Genomic DNA, 12,178 nt, shown 5'->3' on the forward strand with positions numbered 1-12,178 from the left:
AATCGCGGCGATGTTCGAAGACAAAAGGGCCAAGAACCGTGGAGATGGCGATGATACGCCGACGAAAGTAAGGGTTGAACGGAGCGCGGTAACGGGAAGGGCGCATAACCATGGCGCCGAGATGGGAATTCCCCGGACGGGATAATCCTAGGGGCGAAGCGAATTTCCGGAAACTACAGCCATAGCACGGAAGGGATACATCCAGCCGAGTTATCGACGATAATCGAAACCCGGCGATGTCCCTCGTGCATCGTTCCTTTCTCTCCGCGCGACCAACCCCTCGATGAACACCTGACCGTGCACACGCAGCGAAAGCGATCCATTTTTGCGACAATGCGACGTATCGCTTTCTTTCCTTCGACCGACAGATTCGTTCTCCTAAGTGCGCAATTAGTTTATTGGATTACAGCTGGTCGAATAATTCTCGATAGGGGAAGGCCACACGGCAAAAACATTATAGGGAAAAGTAACAGAATTATTCGAGTCAAGCTAACTCAAATTGATTTTCCTTCTAATTCGTTAAATTGCATTACGAACAACCTTTAAACGATCCATATTTGAAAACAGATTAACCGACTCAATGGCCTCAATGGCGTAAAAATCGTGTAAAATATCGTTGACAGCTCGATAGCCATAGTTTTTCTACGGAAAAGAGGCAGGGAAGTTCGTTCGATCCATGTTAATTTATAATGTCTCTTAGAAGAAATCGATAGTATCAGTTTAATTGTTATTTTAGTCCAACTTAATTGAAATGAATACCCGCAAACGAACAAAAAACAGTTAACATTGTTTGATCGTTGGAGAAGGGCCGTATAGGCACGAAACTGGTTGCAACATATCCAATTTTAAAATCGCTATTCTACGACAGACAAGAAGTGTGATTTATCGTGCTGTTCACCCCTTCGTATACTAAGAAGAGAACGCGTATAGAAAGCATAGCAGCTACGTATGTAATCCTATTTCCAATTTCCACCTGGTAATTCCAGAGTCGAATGCAATTTGTAAATCGCATGGTATAATACGATAGTTCCACTTGCTACTTCAAGCGGCTAACAATAAGAAAGAAAGAATGAGATTGTAGAGCAGTGTCGCGTGACCGAATGACGTCTGGCAAAAAGTAGACAAGTCTCGACAACTGATAAATAAGTCAATCCTTCTTACTCGTTGAACCTCGCTTTGGCCTCTCTCTCTCTCTCTCTCTCTCTCTCCTCTCTCTCTAGCAGAAACACAACGGTGCAATTGCCGTGATGGTAAAAAGGAAACGACAGGGTAAATAAACAAAACGTAGACGGGCTTTTCGTTGCGCGATTCTTAATGAGGGGTTAATTAAATCTCATTCCCGGGCCTGAACGAGGGAGAGCGGGAAAAATATTATTCCAGGGAGGGTCGCGGAACGAAAGTAACAGGCGAGGTACAAGCGACGTTTTCCAGTCGTGTCTTTAAGTAAAAGCTTCGTAAATAAAAGCTGTTATTGTCGTCTCCCGTCAGCGTGTCGGAATGTTGATTCATCTAATTGTGGCAATCGTTTTCGCGTCTCTGTTAAGATCGAGCCTGGCACGCTCGGAACGAACAGCGTCACATCGGAGAGAAAATAATCGAATTGGATTCTTCTTTGACGACACGCCTCTTCCTATCGTTGTTCCCTTCTCTCTTTCTCCTTTCCTTCCTCTTTTCTACCCGTGTGCCATTTTTTGCTCTTAATAGGACGTTTCGCGACGCGTCTTCGGTCGATAGAACAGATGTCTGCCCGCTTTTAATGTGGAATAAAAAAATTTATTCTCCCCGGAGAGCAGCCACTTTCCCCGGAGGGTTTGATAGAATAATAAAGCGCGAAGGAAGCGTTTTAAGAGTTCCCGCTGTTACACTTATCTCGAAGGGGACGCTCGCTGATATTGACGCCTGTCATTTTCCAAAGTTTTTTCACCGACGCGTTCCTTGGAAAACACACTTCCAGCCTTTCGTTACATCCACAGAGTGTCAAATCGTGTTTCTTCTGGCGAAAGAAAAACAATTTCCCCCTCGATATATGAAACGCTGTATGAAATGCTCGTGCACATGAAAAATTGAATTCAATTCCCGGAAGAGGGGTGGAACGGACGCATTCGTTAACGGGGATCCTCTGTTTTCTCATTCAAGAAGTTAACTACCACCCTTAAATAAAGAACGATGGTGTGCCCGTAACTCAGCGACCGCAAAGTGTCGTACTTCTTCGGCTGTCACCGTTTCCTCGGCCAAAGAATTAAACCGTAAAGAAAAACGAAAAGCTGGCTGCCGACATTTACGTGCAATCCCAAGTTCTTATCGCTAACAGTATCGGCGAGGCGCGGCAACACGGCAAATAGAGAACGAGAGAGAAAGGGATCGTAGGAGATTCGATTTCGCGACAGGATGGGTAGGAAAGAGCCACCGCGAAACATTCGACCGTTTTTTTTCCCCTCTCGTTCCATTCCGATGCTCTGGTAGCTGGTCGGTCTCGCCCCTTCTACCCTAGGGGCGAGATTCTCCATCGCGACTGGGCCGCTGCGCCGCGCTGGTGCGAACTGTGATTACGGATTTCGAGTCTCGCCCGCGGATTTTACGAGCCCGCCGTGAATCGCGCGTGGCTCGCCATCCTTCCCTCTCTTCCTCTCTCTTTACCCTCTCCGCCCTCCAAATCCACCCTCCATCCACCCTCTCCCTTTCTCCCGATGTTCTCTTCTCCTTTCTGTTCCAGGCACGTCGAAAAGCAGGAGAGGCAACCCGCGGCATTCGAACCGCATGAAAATAAATAAATGCCCGAGGGTGGCCGGCGTCGGTGAGACGCGAGGATGAAGGGGTAAAGGGGCGTAGAGGTAGTGGATTCGCTCCAGGGACTCACCGCCACCACCTGCTATCGATTTCACCCTCGAAACTCAGCCGTGCCGATCTGACGAATCGCTTCTTTTCTGCCGATTTTCTTCCAGCTTTTCACCGATTGTTCGCTTCTTCTCTACTTCCGGTCTGGTTCGATCCTTCGGCCAATGCTAGATATACTCGGACGAGGTTTTGGTCATTCAGCTGGCGCAATTCGAATTTGTTGGAATTAAGGTTCGTGCATTTATTCGTACGCAAATATGTTATCCGCCGAGGTTGTCTGCTCGGCTATAAAACGTTTCCAATGACAGAATGAAAAGAGGTAGTCACGTCGTAAAAGAGACTCGAGCAAATAAAGGCGATAGCCACGGGGCTTGGTACTACATTTAGAACCGGGTAAATTGAAATACTACAATCAGCAATCTTCTGCAATGGCTGATTCGGTTACAAGATTTCGTTGTCGGCTAATGTGGAAATGGCTATAGGTTGGAAATCGAGATTTAAACGTTGTAGCATTTACAGATAATAGATATTTACAGATTTCGCAATATCCTTTTCTTCGTCGATTTCACGCGTAACGATAAAATCCCATTAACGTGTAGCGTAAAATGTACGTACATGAAAAGACGCGTCACCATCTACGATTCACAAAAGTCAAAAAGTCATAGAAAACGTCCAATACAACGCCAAAAATATATGCAAAATCACACAGGAGATTGGTAGAATCTTCTACTCGTTGCTGTACCACTAAACGACGCACAGGACTTTTAGACAAAACATTCCTCGACGTTGGAAACTCTTCCGTGTTTCGATTGAATGTTGAACGAAATTCGAGAAAAATATCGGTCAGTAGCGTACTTACGTCGAACGAAACAAGTGGACGGTAAAGGAACCCGCGAAGATCCAGCGGCCTTATTTTCCGTTAATGAAACGAGCGTGGGCACGTGTTCGGGAATTCGAGATGCGCGAAACCACGCAAGGTTTATTCTCACGAACGAGTCGTTACTTCTCTACGACCAGCTCCTTACCGGCGCGTATCCAGCCCATTCTTCGTACGAACAACGATCCCCGGGTGGCCGTACGTCTCCCCGGAAATGGACCGCGTTCTCCAATTGGACAATGATAATAAGGATAATAGCGACAAGAGTAATAAGGACGATGATTAGAAAAATTGCACGGACGACCCCCTTGGGATCTACCGTCTACCACGGCGTTTGTCGCTTTGCTTTCGCCTCTTGTTGAACGTTACGCCAATTAAAATTAATTGCCGGGAGGACGAGTACGCGAGCTGCCTGAAATCGCGTCGTCTTGTTGCAACGCGAAAGCGATGCACGTTCGTCAAACATACGGCAAAGAAGATGGTATAGAAGATTTGCCGTGAAAGAACTTTGGTTCGCTTTCGCGTATAATTGCGAACGTCGGTGAGGTTCGAAATTCTCGTAAATCAAACGAGATTTACGATTCGCTGTGATTCGTATCGTTCCCGAGGAAGAACAAAGAAAATCTTTCTCCGTTTTCAATCGTAAAATATTTTATATTTTTTACGATGGAAAGAAGAGGAAGGGCGCGACATTAGCATTCATAAAACGGGAATAAACTATCAATCGGCGATAATAAACGACAGATTTTAATCACGGCGGTAACGTAGCGCGAGCGTTAACGAAAAATGGAATTTTCCGTTTATTTTGCCGTGGGCTGTTTTTTTTTTTTTCTTTTTTTAGAAAACCGTCGGACAATACACGCGATATAACGGTAGCGGCAATTTTTCATTCTTTATCCCCGGCACGATCCATTTCACCGGTATTCAAGCAGCCGTAACGACTCCTGCGTGGCTGTAATTTACCCCAGAAATGGCCCACGACAAAATACACCCTGCTTGTAGCGACGGAGAGGGCGCGTCGGGGCTCGAGTCACGTGGCCGGCCCCGAAATTTCTTGATTAAGACGACGACACGCGATCTTCCGTGGCCGCGTGCGCTCATTTTTCTTCCCGCCGCTCGATCAATCTTTGACCAACACCGCCCCGTTTTCCGGATTCGTAGAAAACCCTCGCGAAAAATCGCTGGTTCACGCCGCGACTGGCTGACGCCGCGTAAAAAGACGCCACCCTCGCAATCCCATTATCGACCAGGAGAAATCGATCGTTCGCTCTCTCTCTCTCTCTCTCTCTCTCCGTGTATCGAGCGTTGATTTCTTTAGAAAATTAGAGGCTCGCCGATGATATCTCGTCAGATATAAATTTGATCTCGCGGCATCGACGAAAGGTCGAGCGAACGAAGAAGCAAAATCGGTCCGCTCGAAAGCTGGCAGAGATTGAATATTTATTTAATTTCGAATCTGCTCTACGAGACATAATCGCCTTTCGCTTGGTACATGGAAGAATTTTAATAGAATTCAGACATACGAGATTCTATTGTTCGATCGAAACGTAATTTACAGAAAAAGGGGGAAACCTTGGAATTCTCTAGCGCCGGTTTCTAAATCTGCGGATCGTGATTGCGTTCGCCCGCCGGGGAACAATGGCGCTTTGAAGAAGCGAACACACGGCTCGCGTCATTCCGTCGATAAATTGTTTTCAATATCACGGCGGACACGGTATTATCGGCGCTTCATCGTGCAAACAATCATCAGCGGCAACATCGTTAGTTCGTAAGTTTGAGATTACAATAGAGGCCTGTCGCGTCCCGCGAGAGGGATTCGACGAGAGAGGTGCACAGAGATCTAAATAGTGCAGATCGAATCGCACAGATAGTATACAATCTCTCGGATGAATTCCCGTTTGCAGAAGGTATGACGGGGCTCTGCTTTCAGCTCTTCGGATTGAAATCGAACTAATGGCAGAAATTTCACGCGCGCCGGAATCGCTCCGCTATTAAACTGAAAAAAAAAAAAAAGAAAAAGAGAGGCGAACGAACCGTGGCGTGAGATCCGATCGAGCCAGTGTACACTTCGATTACTCGAATATTCGCTGTGATAAGAAAGAACGTTTCTTGAAACATGCAACGACAGACGGCGCGAGTAATTTTCTAATTCCAACAGCTCCACTTCTCGTTTCGCGTTAAATTTCATATCCTCGCTATCGAGGGAATTCGAGCTTCGCAGCTATCGTTCGATTAACTTCAAGACCACGGCACAAGCTTGCGCTAACCGTGCACACTACGCAAATCGTATTACACCGATTAATTAATAAATCTTGATATCGCGATTAGATGAATTTTCGTATAAATGCCATCGCGAAATGGAAATACTGGTCGTTGTTCGTGGCACGACGCGGTGAATTTTCACGTCTAACATTATCGCAGGGGCGCCAGTGGCAGGTTGTACGGTGTTTTCCGCGCGACCGAAAGTCGCTAAATTCGAACTGTGTCACGAAGTCGTAATACCAGTCGAGTAGGTGGCTAGATAAATCGTGCCTTTCGATACCACGTTCCTAATCGTTCGTAATAGCACGTGTCGAGCGCGTGACGAGTTTAAATGCCAGTCACGCGAACGAATTGAGCCGATTATAAATTATTTGATACATACGCTGTCACATTACTACTCGCTTCTTATCGTCGGTATTAAATGGCGAAAGACGACCTTTTTTATGTTTCCCTACGTCATTAAGATAGAAGGACACGGAGTAGTTCCGAAATAATTACGAGAGATCTTTATGTGCCGCGTTTCCTTTCATTTGTAAGCCGTTACTTTGGATTCGTGTCAAATGTTCGTTAAAAACGAGATTAATTAAAAAGAAAGCCAATTTCTCTCCCTGTAAAAACTAAAGAGAAGCTAAAAACATGGAAATAACGGTTTCGATCCAGATAGCGAAGCATCGAATAATTTGATCAACGGTGAAATACAAAATCGCCTGGGAAAACACGTATGAGTTACTACCACTGGGAGAGAACAGGAAATGAAGATTTAAAGCGAGCGAATGAAATATTTGCCAATACGGATGTGGTTGGATGAGATTAAGTAGCTGGATCATCTCCCAGTGGGAACAGCGTTGATACGGAGGACCGAAACTTTGGCTATAAACCGTGCACGGGCCTAATATATATCACTTATCAGAACGAAAAGTGGCGTGAGCCGGGGTCCTGCGGGTGCCGTTTCCAACAAGCCGATTTACGGAAAGAATTTCGTCTTGCGTAAATTTCCCTAAACGTAAACGCACCTTGGAGAACGCTTATCGTAGGTGTATAAGCGTTGATGTTGCCCGTGTGTCGAATACTTTTGGCAAGAACGACTCTCTCAGTTGCGAGAAACATCGGCCGCGGTGGCAAACGCGATACAAACGATATAAAGTTCTAAAGTGACGTAGAACGAAATGAAAATCCCCAGGCGGAGGGAAAAAGCGAGAGTCCATTTCACGGATGTAAACTTGTCGAAAGATTACAAAGAACGGCGGTGGATCGAGAATTAAACTTTAGCCAAATTTCAAGCGTTACGAGATCGGTCCCCCGCCCTCGCCCCCGCCCCCGCCCCCTCCGTACTTGAAATCTGGAAACGCTTCTTCGTTCAAACGTTTAAACAATCCCCGGTGCTCGCGTTAGATCAAATATCGCGTGTCTCTCTTTTATCCGACGAACAAAAGCTCTTTTCAGTGGAAACGCGTTGCAACGAGGCGAAACGACTGGTTCGAAGCCGGCTCGAAATACTCGTACAAGTAACTATTAACCATTACAACCGGCCGACTCGTCGGCACTTTTATTCTCGGCGTCGACGCACGCGGCGCGACTCGAACAACCAGAACACTGCGGAGGGACCAGGAACACGTTGAGAGGTAGCGGAGGTGGCAGGGGCGGCGAGAGAAGAGACGCGCAACAACACACGGCAAACCTGCAACATTGTACACCACTGTGTCGCATCCCTTTACTTCCTGTTTCCCTTCGCCGACTCTCTCTCACCGACCTCTAGCCGTGCTTTTCAAAAGAGTTAACGAATTCGGCAATCAGCGGGTATCGGTTTCGATCGGTCGCCGATTTTACGCGCGTTTTTCGCGACTTCCTTTCCCCTCGCGCTTTCACTCCATCTCGCTCTACATTCTCGTTGTTGTCCGTTGTTCTCAGTTGTTCTCAGTTGTTCTCAGTTGTTCTCAGTTGTTCTCAGTTATTCTCCGTCGTTCGCCGTTGCACCCTCCGACACCGGCAACCACGAAGCTCGTTGATTTTGTGAAATGATCCGTTGCATGACGTTTTCAGAGTTATGGGATCCAGTCACAAACCGAAAACGGGGACGAATGAAAACTATGGGTACAAAAGACAAAGGGAGATTACAAGATTTGTCTAGAAAGCGCTCGCAATTTACAACGTAAAGGCCAACGGAATTGTTTTCTCGTTTCGAAAACGTTACATCGGATTTTCAAGATTTTTGTCCACCTTTGTCTAGCTTCCTTTTGAAGCATGTAGGTCAAATGAAATCAATGTTTCCCGAATGGGCAAAACAATATCGGATTGACAACCGAATGAAAACGTTGTCCAAACGATTCGAAATAAAAAGTTTTCAAACGCGATCGATAAACAAGTATCGTTCTGTAAAACATTGACGGAAAAGCGAATCAATTTCATGCTATACGTATTTTATAAATATAACTGCCTAAACAGAAATGGAATAAACTTTTCCTTTTTTCTTTTTTCTTTTTTCTTTTTTTAAGTAGAAAGCCAAGTCGGAAGAGACAGGTGGAATAAAATGGTTTTCTCTGTTAACGCTTCGAGGGATGCGTCGTCTCCCTCGGTTGCCAGATCAATCTGAAATATCTTAATTCTCTCCTTTCTCGAAATCCAAGTACACAGAGAAGCACGGGCGATTCCATCGAACCAGCTTGGTTCGTAATTTCTTGCAGACCTCTCGAAGAACCAAGGACACGGTTGATTCATTCTCTCGGGTCCTCCTTTCCGTGGGCCAAAGGACGTTCCGAGCAGACCGCGGCAATTGCTTCGCAGCTGCGTCCTCTGGAGGTTAAAACGAGCCAGGCTACCGGTGCTCGTTCTTCTTCCGTGTGACACCGGATCGCGGCGATCCATTATCTTTTTATCAGCGGGCCATGCCGCGACGACCACGATGGCGATAGGGACGGCGATGGGGACGACGACGATGGGGCGGCAATGGAGACGACGGCGGTGGACCAACGGAAGCGAACACGGGCGTCTCGTGTGCGGGCCTACGTCGAATCTTGGGGACGCCAAGTGAATTATCGTCAGTCGGTCGAGAGAAGAATAGCGCGCCGCGGATCCCTGACACTTTGACAGTCGTCAGGCGACGTAGACGTGCAGGGACCGGGACTCTGGCTGCCAGAATAAGCGGGAGAAGGGTGGAAACCGCGACCAGCCTTGTCGTCCTCCTCTCTCGTCCTCGTCCTCGTCCTCGTCCTCGTCCTCGTCCTCGTCCTCCTCCTCCACCTCCTCTGCTCTTCCTCGCGCTTCTGCTCGCCCTCGCTTTCGCCCGTCATTGACAGCTGTCAGCCGTCAGCGCTGGAAAGTTTTACGAGGACGAAAGTTGATATTGCTGCGCTTGCAGTTTTGCCCCTTCACCCGATCCCTCTCGACCCATCGCGACCCGTCCTTGTATTTCCCAGCCTCGAGCTCCAACTCGGCGATTTTTTCCCTTTCCGTCTCTTTGTGTCCTTTCTTCTCTCCGATTTTTCCACGAATTCTTCTCGTCCTACGCTCCGCTGCTCTCTTCCTCTGTTCTCTCTTAATCCATTTTGTCACCCGCTATATATGTATACGCGTATTGCTCGTTTTGCTTCGATTCAGCTCCTCTTCCCACCGCAACGTCCCTTGTACTTCGATATTTCGTTGTTCCGCTCACTGGTCCTTTGTTCCTGTTTTCGTTACCCCATGCATTGTATTCTTTCGCTTCCAACATCGCCGCTGTTGCCATCCGCTCGTCCTCTTCTTCCCGGCCGACACGTAACAACACGCCCTCGACTCCTAACCGTTCTGCGTACACCCCTAAGTCTTCCCACGTTCCCACACCTCTTATCTCAACCCCTGTTTCTAACTTTACCAATTTTCTAATCGTTTTCCCTTTCCCTGTCTGGCAATCCATTATGCCCTTTACTCGCGCCCACGTACTAAGCTCGAACTTTCTCACATCCGATTTGCACAGGCGATATTCGATTTTCTAGATTCGAGGGCAAAAATTGCCGTCCAAGATCAACTTTGTTCATCGGTCGCGTTTCGCCGTTAGATTTCGTCGGCCAGTTAATGCATAGCCCGGTGACAGCGTTATCGGTTTCGATATCCAACGATAATAGAACCTAACGATTTTCAACCGTTTCCACCTGTCCTCGTTTCGCAGTCCCATTTACGCCACGGAATAAACGCGATCAGTTTCGACCTGGTTTAGAAACCGTACCTTTCGTTTCACTTTTGAACCGACTTCCATTTAACTTGCGACTCGTAATCCTCGATTTCATTTTAAGATCGCCGCGTCATTCTCCGTTTACCTTCGGGGATGTGGTTCGAGCATCGATCTCGTTTCGACATCGTCTTCTCACGCGACTATAAAACTGATACATCGCGTGGCAAGCATGTATCAGGATCGACAAACAGAACACGATCTTCACGGCGGGGGTCGATAATCGACGTTTCGATATCCGAATGAAAAACGAGCATGAAGATTGGCAGGCCGGGCGAAGGGTGGAAGAGTTAGGGTATGAAAAAAATCGAAAATGTTCCCAGTCGTTTGGGAGCGAGAGTGTGTTCGTCGTCGATGACGACGTCACGGATTGAAATGGCGCGTAAAATGGCCACTGCTCCCAAGGGCGAAATATTCCACGTCTCCAATTTTATTCATTCCCAGTGCTTTCGCGTTTCCTCCCTGCCTCTCTCCCTCCCTCCCTCCCTCTCTCTCTCTCTCTCTCTCTCTCATTTGCCTTTTGCTGTTTTTTCTCTCATGCCGTTGCACGCACAGAAATGTGCTCGCGAGGAGGAGAAATGTACGTGTCGGTACGGTCGAGAGCATTTGTTATTCAGGGGAACAGGTTCTTGGTCCAATAACCGAGGACCCGGTTACGAGGAGATCGAGTGGAGGCTGTACAACCAACCGGAATGGGAAAATAATATCGATGAAGTGGCACTCCATTCTCGGAGAAACCTCCGTGTTTCTGTGGCGGGGAATTGATCAACCGAACGAATCATAGTGCTCGAGTCCGATTTCTCGTGCTGGGTCTAGACTAGTTACAATTGTTCGCAAGTATTTCACGAGCTGCTTACCAAAAGCAGCATCGTATCCACAGTGAAGCTCGCGAGTAAGACTTTCGATGTACACCGTTGTCCATCGGTCACGGGACATTTACAAATGTACACTTACGAATAAACGGATATCGTATCCATCATCATCTACCGTAAACTCGATATTATACGATTTTGTAGCTCAATTTTTTATTTCGAGTCGTAACAGTCGATTTGAAAATGCTGTGTTACAGTATCCGAAAATACAAGAAGTCGGAACAACGTCCTCTGGATAAAGGAAAGGAGCGCGATCAACGCCGACGAAAGAAGCAGAACCAGAAACTATGAATGGCGAACAAAGGAGGTAAGAGAAAAAATGGCCTCGTCTCTTTCATTCGTTATACATAATTGATTGGCGCTTCAAAGGGCCTGGCAATAGTTCGCGGCACGGTATAACGTTGATACGGTACTTTTTCATTCTCGACGCAAAGCTCGTCCGTGTCGATAAAAGTCCAGCGCGGGGCATTGCCATTGATCCGGATCACAATAGCCGGCGATCTGACGTGCCGGATGTTCTTGCACTTTTTCCCTTGCCAATGGCAAAGAGAGGATGCGAACAAAACGCGTTGCGGCTCGATTCCAACTACCTAGGCACTCGGTGTTAAATAATAAACCTAAACGTAGTCTTTAATATTTGTTGCAATGCAAACCAAAACGAATCGGTGTACGAAAATCAAATTAAAAAGCAAAGCGATCAAAAAAGTACACGTCTGTTCAGAAATCTCGAGACATTTGCCAACGTTAAATAGAATCTACCTTGAGCATAATAAGAGTCTCGGGTGTTTCGTGCCCAGTGGACGCTAGTATACGCGCTGTCACCGCGAAGAAACAACGGAAAACGAATGTATCTCTATTCTCGTAAACGAACGCAGATGATCGTTTTACCCTAACCGTTGCGTTCGGTGAAAAGATCATAAACTCGAACGCGATCAACCGTGGAATCGAAGGGGGAAAAAGATTTTATAAACGACAGAAATGGATGGGGAAATTCGCACCGTTTATAATCGTTCGTCGCGTATTATTCCGTATATCGAGCAAAGGTGAAACTAAGGGGCGCGCGCGCGTCCAATTTCCATTGGGGAAATAACTTTAGTCGAGAGAGGTTGGAACACCGCGCGAATAAAAGGC

The 12,178-nt window shown here is 47.0% G+C and overlaps 1 protein-coding gene across 3 annotated transcripts in view; it reads right to left on the reverse strand.

Annotated features, from left to right (window-relative positions):
- Positions 1 to 12,178, reverse strand: part of LOC117242304 — a 252,371-nt gene that overhangs the window by 55,173 nt on the left and 185,020 nt on the right. The gene's annotated exons all lie outside the window — the stretch shown is intronic.

Source organism: Bombus vosnesenskii, unplaced genomic scaffold (assembly GCF_011952255.1).
Source record: "Bombus vosnesenskii isolate JDL3184/JDL3185 unplaced genomic scaffold, Bvos_JDL3184-5_v1.1 scf7180000016273, whole genome shotgun sequence".
In the NCBI taxonomy this organism is placed as follows: domain Eukaryota; kingdom Metazoa; phylum Arthropoda; class Insecta; order Hymenoptera; family Apidae; genus Bombus; species Bombus vosnesenskii.